This window comes from Triticum aestivum, chromosome 6A (genome assembly GCF_018294505.1).
Source record: "Triticum aestivum cultivar Chinese Spring chromosome 6A, IWGSC CS RefSeq v2.1, whole genome shotgun sequence".
Lineage (NCBI taxonomy): Eukaryota > Viridiplantae > Streptophyta > Magnoliopsida > Poales > Poaceae > Triticum > Triticum aestivum.
In genome coordinates, this window is record NC_057809.1 from 100,651,346 (window position 1) to 100,664,788 (window position 13,443).

The 13,443-nt window shown below is 48.6% G+C and overlaps 1 long non-coding RNA gene across 3 annotated transcripts in view; it reads right to left on the reverse strand.

Moving 5' to 3' along the window:
• LOC123132285 (uncharacterized) overlaps window positions 1–12,924 on the reverse strand; it is a 26,252-nt gene extending 13,328 nt beyond the window's left edge. For 2 of the 3 annotated variants that reach the window (XR_006464612.1, XR_006464619.1), the window contains exons 1-3: window positions 12,433–12,924; window positions 11,647–11,996; window positions 10,794–10,889 (exon numbers count right to left, since the gene is read on the reverse strand). This is a non-coding gene — a long non-coding RNA (uncharacterized lncRNA). Of the gene's footprint in view, window positions 1–10,793; window positions 10,890–11,153; window positions 11,231–11,646; window positions 11,997–12,432 lie in introns of all 3 variants that reach the window. The other variant, XR_006464614.1, reaches the window with a different exon arrangement.
• Between the last annotated feature and the right edge of the window lie 519 nt (window positions 12,925–13,443).

Consider the following 13,443-nt stretch of genomic DNA (forward strand, 5'->3'; position numbering starts at 1 on the left):
AGACGCCCGACTGTGGCATTTCTTTTAAAGCCCTTTATGTGGTGTCGCTCAGACGCCCGATTGTGGCATTTCTTTTAAAGCCCTTTATGTGGTGTCGCTCAGACGCCCGACTGTGGCATTTCTTTTAAAGCCCTTTATGTGGTGTCGCTCAGACGCCCGACTGCGGCATTTTATTCCCACTCTATTACTGCTTATTCACGTTGCATGAAAATAACCTACTTGCATGCATAAAAGATGTTTTATTTATGACTGACGATGTGATCATGGAATTTTTCAGTGCATGATTATCAATTATATTATACCTGTGTTCTTAATGTTTGCGAGTACATTCAAAGTACTCACTGGCTTGTCCCTGGCTATTGTCTTGGCCAGATTGCTTGCTTGGAGAGGAGCGTGGCGATGACAGCCCTGGAAACTAAGCAACGGTGATAGCAGCCTCGCGAAGATAGGAGTTAACCTGGTCAGCTGTTCCTGTGGGAAATGGAGTCCCATAGACACTGATGTCTCACAAACCGCTTCCGCCATCGACCACTAGAAACCCAATTGTTGTACTCACAGGCCAGAATGGTCTTGTACCACATATTTTTTGTATTTTGCTTGGAATTTCTGTATCAAGTTGGAGCCTCATCAGCTAACAGTAATCCTGGGACTGATGAGCACGACGGTCTTTTTCTGGAAATTTATACCCGGAAAACCCGGTCGTGACAGACTTGGTATCAGAGCCAGGCTGACCATTGGCTAATCCTATCTTAGCCGGGTCTATAAACTTAGGCAAACCAACCCACCAAACCATAACCACACCCCAGCCAAGCTTCTCGTGCAAGATAGCCACACAGTGACCCAACACCTTTTGGCAGTCGGTGCCCAACCTATCAACCTAATCTGTCCCTCATGCGCCAGTGATCGAATCCTAAATAGTCCTTTCTCGCAAGCGTGCAAAGGAAGACTCCGTCCCTTTTTTCCTATAAAAAGGGGCACGCTAGCCCCAACACAGCACATCACAGCCTCTACCCCAAACCAAGCTACAATGCCTGGCCCTGTCGTACACAATGAGACCACAGCAACCAACCTTGGAGGCTTTGTGACCATACTCGCAAACCTCACCCGTCGTGCCTATGCGTTAGAAGAGCCCCCAGAATATGTTGTGTACCAAGGACCCATGAGGGTGAGAGCCGTCAATTCTGGGCCACTGTACACATCTACGGTAGGGGTCTAGAGCCCGAGCGCCCCTACAGGTTCACCGGAAGAACAACTTCCTTTGAGCTTCAGGCCATCCAACTAGCTGCTCGAGAGGCTATAGTTCATCTCCGGCACTTGACGCCCAGAGTTAACTGTCGCTCGTTCCACTACTACCCCAGACGTGAAGGGTATGGTAGACCACCCCAAGTTGCCAACGGAGATCACGAGACGGATCCTGCGTTGTTGCACCTAGTGCGCTATGTAAGTGCACTAGAGGAACTGTGCGATCAAATCACTATTGATCTAATCGCAGCTCGTGGAGAGCTGGTTCGTCGAGCCCCGGCGAGAGAAGAGAACGAGCCCAACGCCGACAACCCAGTCGTGCTGTTTGGACACCCGATCGAGTCCCTGAGGCCTGCCCCAGCCATCGGCCAAGGTGCTGCGATAACCCCAGAAGTGCTTCGTCGCATATTGGGAGCACACCCCAACGGGATTGTGGCCAACAATCCCCGAGATGGTCCTCATCGCTACCCCGAGCCTGCAGCCCCTCAACCCACTCCAGCTAATTCCGACGACGAGACCCGTGGAGGAGCCTCAAGGCACGCCCGCTTGGATGTAAACGAGGTAGACTAAGTCACCCGAGTCGTATCGAGTCCCAGTGTACCCTCGCTTTGTAATCGTGTGGCCTTGTAATTTAATGCCGCCTGTTGTCGTGCCTCTGTTTTAATGGTAGCCTTGCCTGGATACGCCAGTATGCAGTATAAGATTTCTATCCCGGACACAGTTACCAAAAATCACCCCGTCAACCCCACAGTAACACATCACTAGAGTGAAATGTGTGAATCTGTGGCTTGACCCCGACCCTTGGAACAGAGCTGAAAATTTTCTTTACCATTCACCTCGGTAAAAATGACCCAGCTCCGGTGCTATAAAAAGGCCACCGCGTGACCTTGCCAAGCACCTCTCACCTTGTGCACCACCCTCACAACCATTTCTTGCCATGCCGAGCCCTAGCATTTATCTGAGAACCCCAGATGCAACCCCAGGTAGTTTTGTCAAGATATTGCGGGATTTTACCTGCAGTACCATGGGCGCTACCTAGCCACCCCAGTACGAGCTGTTCAAATCAAGAATTACCCCTTCCACCTCGAGATATTGGGCAGCAGTACACATCCCTCCTGTAAACTCAAACCAAGATCCAACGGAGGTCTCCTTCGTGGGGAAATCTATGCCAACCCCACATATGGCCATAGAAGTTGTTGCATACGAAGCGCTTGCTCGCCTTCGATTCGCGGTACCCTATGCCAGCGAACGAGGGTATTATTACTTCCCGAGCCGTGCAGAACCCGGAGGAGTGACATCTTTTCCCGGTGGACGAATTGAGAGAGACCCAGTCCTGGCCAACCTTGTCCAGTACGTCATCGCCCAAGAGCGTTTAACCCAACGTGTGATGGGTTATCTCCAGAGCCTCGCAGATTTAAATCCTCAGATCGCCATCGGCAGAACACTAAGGCCCGACCAGGAGAGACACGTGCATCGACTGGTCAATCCACTTCCCCCGATAGAAGAGGAGTGTATCCCAGTACCAGAGACATTTTCTAGGGACCCCGTCCAGTTACCATTCCCATTTTAGACGTCGCTACGGTGTTCATTATTGCAACATTTATTTATGTGTGTGACTTATGCGTGATACCCTGAGTTTGTACGACGAGTCAATTATTTGGCTTCCTATGTTTTAAGGCGGTAAGGCGATCTAAGGCGCTGGGGGGGCGCCTTATCGCCTAGGCGACGCCTAAGCGCCTAAGGCGGACGCCTAAGCGCCTAAGGCGGGCATATTTGTAAGGCGCTGGCGGGGCGCCTTATCGCCTAAGCGTCGCCTAAGCGTCCAAGGCGGGACGCCTTAAAAACAGAGTTGGCTTCTACTAATGTGTGTAGTTTTTGTTGTGGTTTATGCTCCTTTAAATTAACTGTTTTTCCCTCGTAAAATTCTGGAGTAAGATTTCTTTTCCCTGAGTTGCTACATCTGCACCTTCTCACGGCGTGGATTAATTAATTTCACACAGCACCACGGCAGCAGACTCACAACCATAATCATTCGAACACATACACTGTTTGCGAAACTTTGCAACGGTGTTACATCCAGCTAATCACCCCCTAACAACGGTTAGCACCCGGCACACCCCATCTACTCCTCGTGATCACCACCACTGCGGAGAGCCAACACCCGAGCAGCAGCGTCGCGACGCTCGTCAAGGATCATCGCGCACAGGAGCACGGAGAGCCCCAACAGTGTCGCCAGCCCTACGCATATCAGGATCGCAAACCAGTCCGGCATCGCCTCCGCCATTAGAGCCTAACCCGAGCTTTTGTAAGCAGTAATGGAGGAAGGAGGAGGAGAAGTGAGGCCAGGTGAGAGAAAGAAGAGAGGGGCACCCCGGCCGTTTTATAGCTCGAGCTCGGTGTACGGTGGGCGAAGTCCACCAACGCCGCTCGTCGGCGATCTGCCGTTTTATAGCTCGAGCTCGGTGTACGGTGGGCGAAGTCCACCAACGCCGCTCGTCGCCGATCGCCGGTGTTTGGAGACGAATCCGCGAGCAGTGCCGACAGCGCGCTGGCCCGTGAGGTGAGTGCACGCTGCACCGGCAGCTAGCACACCGCGCACTACCACGGTACGACCTAGATGCCCTACGCGCTAGGCATCGCCGGTGGAGAAAGCGCGGGAAAGCACGCGGGAGAGAGGAAGAAGAGAGAACCAGAGGGAGAAGAAGAGGCTGACAGTGGGCCCCGAGTCCACCTGTCGGCCAGAGAGAGCACTATGCTCTCGGGTACGACCAGCGTATATTTAAATTTAGAAGTTATTCTAAATTTATATCCAGCGTAGAAATCTCACGTTTTTGTCCCGAACCGCAGATTTTTCCACGCAGCACCAGTATTCACACTGTGGTTTTTCACCACTTATTGCCCTCTCACTGTAGCCACATTTTTATTGCGCATAGTTTTTCTTAAAACAACTTTGAACAAATCTCGAGGACGAGATTTTTCTTAAGGGGGTAGTGTTGTGACACCCCCAAAATTTTGGCCTTGTTTTATTAAATTAAATTTTTTGCCAGGAATTAAAACTTTGACTTTTTGACTCCTTTCTGATTTTTTAAACATTTCCTTTCTTATTATCATTGAGTTGTTTCCTAAAATGAAAACCTTTCAAATATGTTATTGGACTTGTTTAACCTCTCAAGAAAAACTTTTCTTTTATCAGTATAACTAATTACATAATTAATTTGCTTGATCTTTATTTTCTTGAAAAATGGTTTTTCAAGGTTATATGGCCATATTTGAACTACAACCATTTGATAAATTCACTTAAAATTTCAACCAAAATTTGGAGATGTCATGTGATGTTTTTAAATCACTTTTATACAAAAATATCTTTTATTCATGAAATATTTTGAGCTCTGCACCCAATTTTTCTTCTCTGGTCCAGAGTGCAATTTTGCACTACAACCCATTTAAATATTTCTTTCTAGCCTCCACCAAAATTATGGGATATTGGCAGTAGCATATGATTCAACATTATGCAAAAACCTAGTACTGTTCTTTGAAAAATTTGAGTGAATCAACCTCATTTTCATTCTGGTCCAGCCTTGTGATTTCTACTACAACCCTATTTAATTTTGCTCCAATGATCTTGTGATTTCTCCTACTTGTAGACAGCCCTACCAAACCCCTAAATCCAGGAGCATGCACCCATTGGTTCATTTTTGGTTCATGAAATAATGCCTTTTTCTTTCTGTCTAGAATTGAAGTTTTGCAAAACTTGCACTAACAAGTTTCTGCTTTTGGCAAACTAACTTCATCACCTCCTTATGCATCTAAGGAGACCCTGATCTGAAGAATTTGGCCACTCCAAGAAAAGCCTAGGTGCCCGTGGCATTTTATCAAACACCCTGTGTGCATAGCCAGATTTGGCATGGATTCAAGTTTACACTGTGAACTTGCACCTCTGATCAAATTAACCTGTCCACTAAACCTCTAGATGACTTTAACCTAGGTCTGTTAAACCCCAACCTCACCCGAGACCTCTAGCATGCAATGGCATTCCGTCGAGCATGTTCCGTGCGTGCTCTGGGCGCGAGCAGAGCACGCGTTTTGGACGTGTCGCGCCCGAGCCGACGCGTCGCGCCCCTGGCCTTGCCACCAGTGCAGAGCCACGCCACTCGCTCCCCTCTCACCGCAACACGCCAAGCAGTCCCTCGCCACGTCCCCGACAGGCCAGGAGCTAGCCGCCACGGCCGCCGACAGCCCCTGCTCCGTTCAGCGCCGCACAAGCCTCTCCCGCTCGCCACCTGGCCCCTGGAACAGCGCGAGCTCATCCACGAGTGTGTCCACTAGCGCTCGTCGCCGCCACGACGCCCTAGCTACAGAATGGCGGTCGCCGGCGACCTTATCCGCGACCACCATCGGAACCGACCCCGGAGCCCCGAGCTCGTCTCCGCACGCAGGAAGTCCCAAGCCATCTCCCTAGGACCCTCATTGGCAGCCAATCGACCCGGGGAGGGCTCCTTCCCCATCTCCGACAACCGCAGCCGCCGCCTCTGCCCCGGCCATTCCGGCACCACCAGGGCCTCCCCCTCCGTTCTCTTCGCCAGGAACCTCCTCATCCTCCCGTGAACCCATCCCCCTACTCGATTTTGATCAGGAACCACCGTAGCCCCAAACACACCTTGCTCCCGAAGCTCCCTCCGCCGCGAAGCTCGTCGCCGGCAACTCCGTCCACGTCGGCGACCATGGCGGGTACCCCCGAGTTCGTCTCGACCTCCTGAGCACATCCATGCACTCAGATCAGCGAGGGACGCCGCCATTCGCCGGCGAGCCTTGCCGGAGCTCCGCCCCTGTTCGGTCAGGGGGAGACGACGCGCACGTGGACCAGTCAAACCTGACCAATGGGCCAGGCGGGCCCACTGTCGGTGACTCACGCGCCAGCCACGCTGGATAAGTGGAGGCGTAAAAGGCGCAAATATGTCTTCTCTGTCCGAAAATGTAATCTCTTTTGAAACGTTTTCTTTTTCCTGATTTTATTAAAAACAGATTTTGACCACAACTTTGACTGCCTATAACTTTTTAAATATAACTCCAAATGAATTAATTCTTTTTCCTACATCTCTCAAATATTGTCTAGTTTATTTTAAGGTTTATTTGAAAATTTTCCAAACAACTTTTTTGTACTGTTTTTGAAATATGTGTTATTTGCATATTTTTTGGAAATAGGATTTTTGGGAGAGAAGGAAGCTTTCAAAAATTTTGGAGAGCACCCCCACCTCTCCACACCATTAAAGGCAAGCATTCTGAACCATGGAATAATATTTTTGGTGTGTTAGTTGACACGTTTATAACACCACCTTATATCGGAGAACTTGTTATTTCATGTGATATGATCATTTGCATGAATGCATATTAGTGATTTCCTTGCTGTTGGAAATGAATATACTGTGATGGTAATCATCCTCATGTGCCTTGCATGCATACCGGAAAGAAATCCGGGAAAAGCCTCTGCCTTGGGTAGGCGTGAGCTTATCGCCGGTCCCTGTCAGGACGGTTACATCCGGTATGGCATGGTAAGGTATATTGAGTGGTGATTTTGTTGGTTGAAATATATTTGTTATACATGTCATGCAGGGAATTTATAAACCTCCTGAGTCGACCGTAGATCGAGTCTTGTTCCAGTAACCCCCATACTTGCTATGTACTACCACTTGTCCCTGCCGCAGGTAGGGTATGGTTCAGTAAGTCGTCAACCCCTTTCAAGCACACACCGTACAGAGAGGCCATGGTGGAAGATATCGGTTGTAGCCGGTAGGCATGCCACCTGGTCCGGGGGCATGGGTGTTTCCGGTTGGGACCGAGAGGGGAGGCCACCCCTTAGAGCGCGCGATATAAATTTGATCCCATGCTACGCGAGGTTGTAGCCTCCCCACTTAGAGTTTTGCTTAACAAGTGTCGTGGGTGATTCCAGACACCGATGAGTTAAGCTAGTGTGTGCAAGTTAGGCGTGTTTTCAACTAAAAGGCCGTAGACGGAATTAGTCCCGATGGACTAAAGGAATCCGTTACTCGTGGGTAAAGAGTACACCCTCTGCAGAGATTAAAACCTATTCGAATAGCCGTGTCCATGGTTAAGGATTACAGTCTGGGATGGGTCAAGTATTGGTCTTAGTGTCGGTCTTCGGAGGAGATATTGTTAAACCAAACTTGGATACCGACTGGTTACTTGTGAGGACCATGATTATTATTTTGTGATGGACTAACCCGTTGCATTATTTGTATTATTGAGTATCCCTGGGACGGTTCTACCTCCTGGATATTCATTGTGATTATTTTATTTTAAAGCCCTTTAAGTGGTGTCACTCAGACGCCCGACTGTGGCATTCCTTTTAAAGCCCTTTATGTGGTGTCGCTCAGACGCCCGACTGTGGCATTTCTTTTAAAGCCCTTTATGTGGTGTCGCTTAGACGCCCGACTGTGGCATTTCTTTTAAAGCCCTTTATGTGGTGTCGCTCAGACGCCCGATTGTGGCATTTCTTTTAAAGCCCTTTATGTGGTGTCGCTCAGACGCCCGACTGTGGCATTTCTTTTAAAGCCCTTTATGTGGTGTCGCTCAGACGCCCGACTGCGGCATTTTATTCCCACTCTATTACTGCTTATTCACGTTGCATGAAAATAACCTACTTGCATGCATAAAAGATGTTTTATTTATGACTGACGATGTGATCATGGAATTTTTCAGTGCATGATTATCAATTATATTATACCTGTGTTCTTAATGTTTGCGAGTACATTCAAAGTACTCACTGGCTTGTCCCTGGCTATTGTCTTGGCCAGATTGCTTGCTTGGAGAGGAGCGTGGCGATGACAGCCCTGGAAACTAAGCAACGGTGATAGCAGCCTCGCGAAGATAGGAGTTAACCTGGTCAGCTGTTCCTGTGGGAAATGGAGTCCCATAGACACTGATGTCTCACAAACCGCTTCCGCCATCGACCACTAGAAACCCAATTAATGTACTCACAGGCCAGAATGGTCTTGTACCACATAATTTTTGTATTTTGCTTGGAATTTCTGTATCAAGTTGGAGCCTCAGCTAACAGTAATCCTGGGACTGATGAGCACGGCGGTCTTTTTTTGGAAATTTATACCCAGAAAACCCGGTCGTGACAACTGCCGGCATATTTGTCTGCGGTGTTGCGTACTTTGCTCCATCTGATTCTGAGTGCATATTCCGCAGTTTTGAGCTTCCGCTTCTGCTTTTTCAGGCTATGCGCAGTGGCGACGAGCCTTTTGTGGAGGTTCTTCTGCTCCATGAGTTTATCCGGCGTAAGGTCGTCCGGACTGTTGTTTTCGCCGGGGACGGGGTGTTCGGTTTGTTTATCCAAGTTTCCCTGTTCGGACGCTTGCTCGAAGGCATGTTCGTCGTCCGCCGGCTCATCCTGCTCTATGGCTGGGTTTGTATGGCTGTTGTCTCTGTCGAGGCGGGGCTTGGAGCGGTGCTTACGTCGCCGCTTTGATTGCTTTTCGAGTGAACGATCCCTCGTTGCATCCCTGTGTTCCTCATCGTCGCTTCCTTTGGGTGTGTCCACCATGTATACATCATGAGATGAGGTGGCTGTCCAGTGCCTTATAGGCGTTGGTTCGTGTTCATCTCCTACATCATTGTTCATACCGTCGATGTCTTCGGAGTCGAAGTCGAGCACGTCGTTTAAATTATCGACAGTGGCTACGAAGTGGGTGGTGGATGGGCTTTAAATTTTCTTCATCATCCACATCCCAACCTTGTTGACCATAGTCCGGCCAGGGCTCTCCTGATAAAGAGAGAGACTTTTGTGAATTCAGAATATCGCCGAAGGGCGAGTGCTGAAAGATGTCCGCGGCGGTGAACTCCATGATCGGCGCCCAATCGATCGGTCGGGGCGCGGAGGGCTCAGAGTCTGTAGAGGAGTCCGGCTCCTTGGAGTCACGGGCTTCGCAGAGAATAGGGCTGGTGTTCGGCTCGATCGCCGTAGAGATTGCAGCCGTCGAGGCGGTGTCTAACCACCCATCCTCGATTGGTGTGATCGGCTCCGAGCTAGGGGTCGGAGCGAACACAGGTGCGGCCTCCAGGGCACTGTTCGGCGGCAGAGCTAAATCATGCCCATCGTGACAGTGCGGCGCGCTCGGCTGTGGCTCGAATCCGTCGAAGATCAAGTCTCCGCGGATGTCGGCCATGTAGTTCAAACTTCCAAATCTGACCTGATGGCCAGGGGCGTAGCTTTCGATCTGCTCCAGATGACCAAGCGAATTGGCCCGCAGTGCAAAGCCACCAAATACGAAGATCTGTCCGGGGAGAAAAGTCTCACCCTGGATCGCATCGCTGTTGATGATCGGAGAAGCCATCGGGCCTAAAAGTGACGACGCAGAGGAACTCTCAATGAAAGCACCAATGTCGGTGTCAAAACCGGCGGATCCCGGGTAGGGGGTTCCGAACTGTGCGTCTAGGCCGGATGGTAACAGGAGGCAGGGGACACGATGTTTTACCCAGGTTCGGGCCCTCTTGATGGAGGTAAAACTCTATGTCCTGCTTGATTGATATTGATGATATGGGTAATACAAGAGTAGATCTACCACGAGATCAGAGAGGCTAAACCCTAGAAGCTAGCCTATGGTATGATTGTTGTTCGTCCTACGGACTAAAACTCTCCGGTTTATATAGACACCGAAGAGGGCTAGGGTTACACAGAGTCGGTTACAATGGTAGGAGATCTACATATCCGTATTGCCAAGCTTGCCTTCCACGCCAAGGAAAGTCCCTTCCGGACACGGGACGAAGTCTTCAATCTTGTATCTTCATAGTCCAGGAGTCCGGCCGAAGGTATAGTCCGGCCATCCGGACACCCCCCTAATCCAGGACTCCCTCACCCACCTATGTGTGCCGCATGGTGAGGGGGCTTGGTGATGGCGACGACATCACAGACGGCTTGAAGGTAAGGACGACGATGACTGCGCCGTGGGCTGCTCTGCAGCGGGAGAGAAGTTTACCCTCACGCGCTACCCTCCTCTATCCACCTCATACACTGCTATGCGGCGCCACCGTGTCAACCCCCCTCTTTCCCTCGCGTTCGCCCCTGTCCCGTCCCGGGAACGGGCACGGCGGTGATGTGGATTTGGTGGAGAAAGAGGTGGCGGCGGAGAAGCAGGGGAGGGGACAAGGGGCGTGGGGCTTCGTAGAACACCTCCTGGAACTCATCCACTTCGTAGATGAAAATAGGATGAGAAACAATGGTTATGGCAGTAGTATTGAAAGCACCAGTTGGGGTATAAATTTGTGATTATAATCCACAACAAAGATTTAGCCATACTCTATTACTCCAAAGATTTCTTTGAGAACAAGCGAGCGGTCTCGAGAATGAATACATTATAATACATCATGATTTCTTGGAGTTGGATAATTCACAGATATTCAGTTATAATGAGGGAGATAAGGAGTTGAATACATTATAATACAACATCATGACATCTAAAACATTATAACTCTATTTTAGAATCAAGAAAATTCTCAATTGCAACTGAGAGTCGATGCCAACAACTTACCTATGATAAGTACATTATTTTATCGAGCAATGTATGCACAACAAGCTTACGCTTCCTTGTTATGTATAAACCCAGATAAGTCCATAACTATTGGACCTGCAATATCATAAAGCACAAAATATCCTCAACGGTCAGCGCTCTAGCACTGTGCAACCATAATCTTACACATCAAATTTACTTGCGAATCAAACTAAATTATCACTCCTACCAAATACAAGGAAGACAATAGTTCACAACAAGCAAGATATAATATGTTGAGCACTATCCTGCAGACTAATAGTTCACAACAAAGAGTCTTGAATGTTTAGGAAATATTATATGTTCTCTAAGAGTACCCATTCAGGAGAAGAATAAAAATACCTTTTCCCCGAACAATTCTTCTTTATATCTCATTTAGAATTTCAGCAACTTCAGTATCTTCTAACATTGATGCTTTCCTAAGAGGTATGAGATCCACAAGCACATCAGGATTTAATTGTTTTTCATTCAGTGTGCATCAGATGTATTTTCTTACTACATCATCCATGTCAAATCTTGTCTGAATACATGGGGAGAAAAGGTTAAAGCATATATGTGCCCCCTCCTGATTGTAGCCAGATAGCTTTGCAGCCAACAATGTAATAAGATAACCATTCCTCAATCAGCAGTAGGAATGGCAAAATTTAACCTAGACCAGTGACTTTTGTAAGGATGGTAACAAAGATAACAACAAAACTATACGTTATCCTGCTAGAAACAACAAGTTGTGGCGGTAAGAAATATTGAGGCAGATATATGCAAGTTTCAGTAAAAGGATGCAACACACGTGTTACAAACTACACTACAAACATGTGTAACAAAACATTATTTTTACCTTCTTCCTCCTTTTGTTCTTGGACCTCGGTGGTTCCATGGCAACCTCGTCGGTGACTTGGTGCCCCTCCCAGAACCCACCAGTGCTTTGTCCCTTTTCACTGCCTATTTTGGACCGTGACGGTTCAATGTGGAGGTCGCTGCCAACCTAGTGCTCCCCCTGACCCATCAAACTTTCTAGCGCTCAGGTGCTCGTCAAACCTCACCAGTCCCATGCTGCACCTCCCGGTCCTCGACATTGCCTGTAACTTCTTCATGTGCTTCTTTCTGGCCGTCAGGATCCATTGCGACTGGTAGAGGAGAAATCTTGCATCAATATTACCTAACACCAATAAACGAACCAACCTTCATCTGCAAGTTCCAAGTACAGCAAACCTCGCGTCAAGAAAAAAGTACAACAGACCTCAACAATCACTAAAGCAGTTTTTTTGCTGGCCTGCTCAAATAGTAGTGTACTAAATGCTGCAAAACTGCATCTAGCTGAAATTCAGAACTAAAAACCAAGAGAATTTACAGCCTCGGCCATATCCTAATCACTAAAGTTCAAAACTAATACAAATGGATAAACATGGTTGTAGATTTGCATGGAAAATATAAGCAGAACACCTTCTAATTCTAATCTCTGTCTGAAAGCGCTTGATAAAATCAACAACACCTACAAGTGAAACTGGGTGTGCCTTATCCATATGCTGCACCAAGTTCTCATCTCCAACCTCAACTATAATACAATGTCTGCAAGGAAAAAAGGACTATCCTACTTCTATAAGTTTGCACATGAAAATAATACCTGTGGCAGTAGCGGTGGTGGCGCGATTTTGGCGGAGAATACCCCCCGCAGCGCACGGTTGGAGTCAAGATGCGGCAGCGGGATTCGAGCACTGCACGCGGTTGGAGTCGATCTGCGGCAGAAGAGAGGAGTCGAAGGGATGGCGGTGGAAGGGGCTGGGTTCGGGGAGGTCGAGGGAGCGTGCGGAGTGGACGGAGCGTGCGGAGTGGACGGAGCTGAGCAGCCTCTCGCCGTAGCGGGAGAGGTCCATGCCGCCGTCGTGGATCAGGGGTAGGGGTAGGAAGACGAGCGGCGAGGGCCCCGACTCTAAGAGCTCGCCGCCGCTGAAGAGGGGGAGGAGGAGGAGGAGGTCGAGGGCGCGGTAGGCGGCGGCGTGTCGCCCATCATCTCAGCGGACCATGGGAGGGAGCTGCTGCAGATCCAGCGGCGCAGAGGGAGGGAAAGGAGCAGAGGAGGAGGTTGCGTGTGCTGCGGTGCAAAGAATCGCTTCTCTTTTCTTCCAATCATCTAGCGATATGAAGCGAGTTTTTCTTCTTTTGTCGCCACTGGCCAGGACGGTGATGACGTGGACACGCCGAGCGAGCCGTAAAGGCTTCAATTTGTTATTTACTTTTGACTCTCTGCATTTGTTATTGTACCACGGATGGTTTTAATTGTGACAATATAATTTAGGTTTCACCAACTCATATAAAATTTCAGGACTTGTTGGCAACTCATGTTATTACTTGCCTTAGGTAAGGGCAACTTCAACGTACTGCATCAAAATGGAAATAGCACATGTTTGGACGTGTCCGCGGACAACGATATATGTGTCGGCCATCAACGTATCTACACTAAAAGTTTGTCCATATTTTTTCTATTTGGAGCATTGAATATGATTGAAAGATGGAACGTATTTTTCACAATTATGTAGTGCAAATGTTTCAATGCAATAATAATTCAAATATAAATATTACATATGAAAGCGTCGGATGTTCAACAAGCTTTTCAAATTCATCAACCCCAAATTCA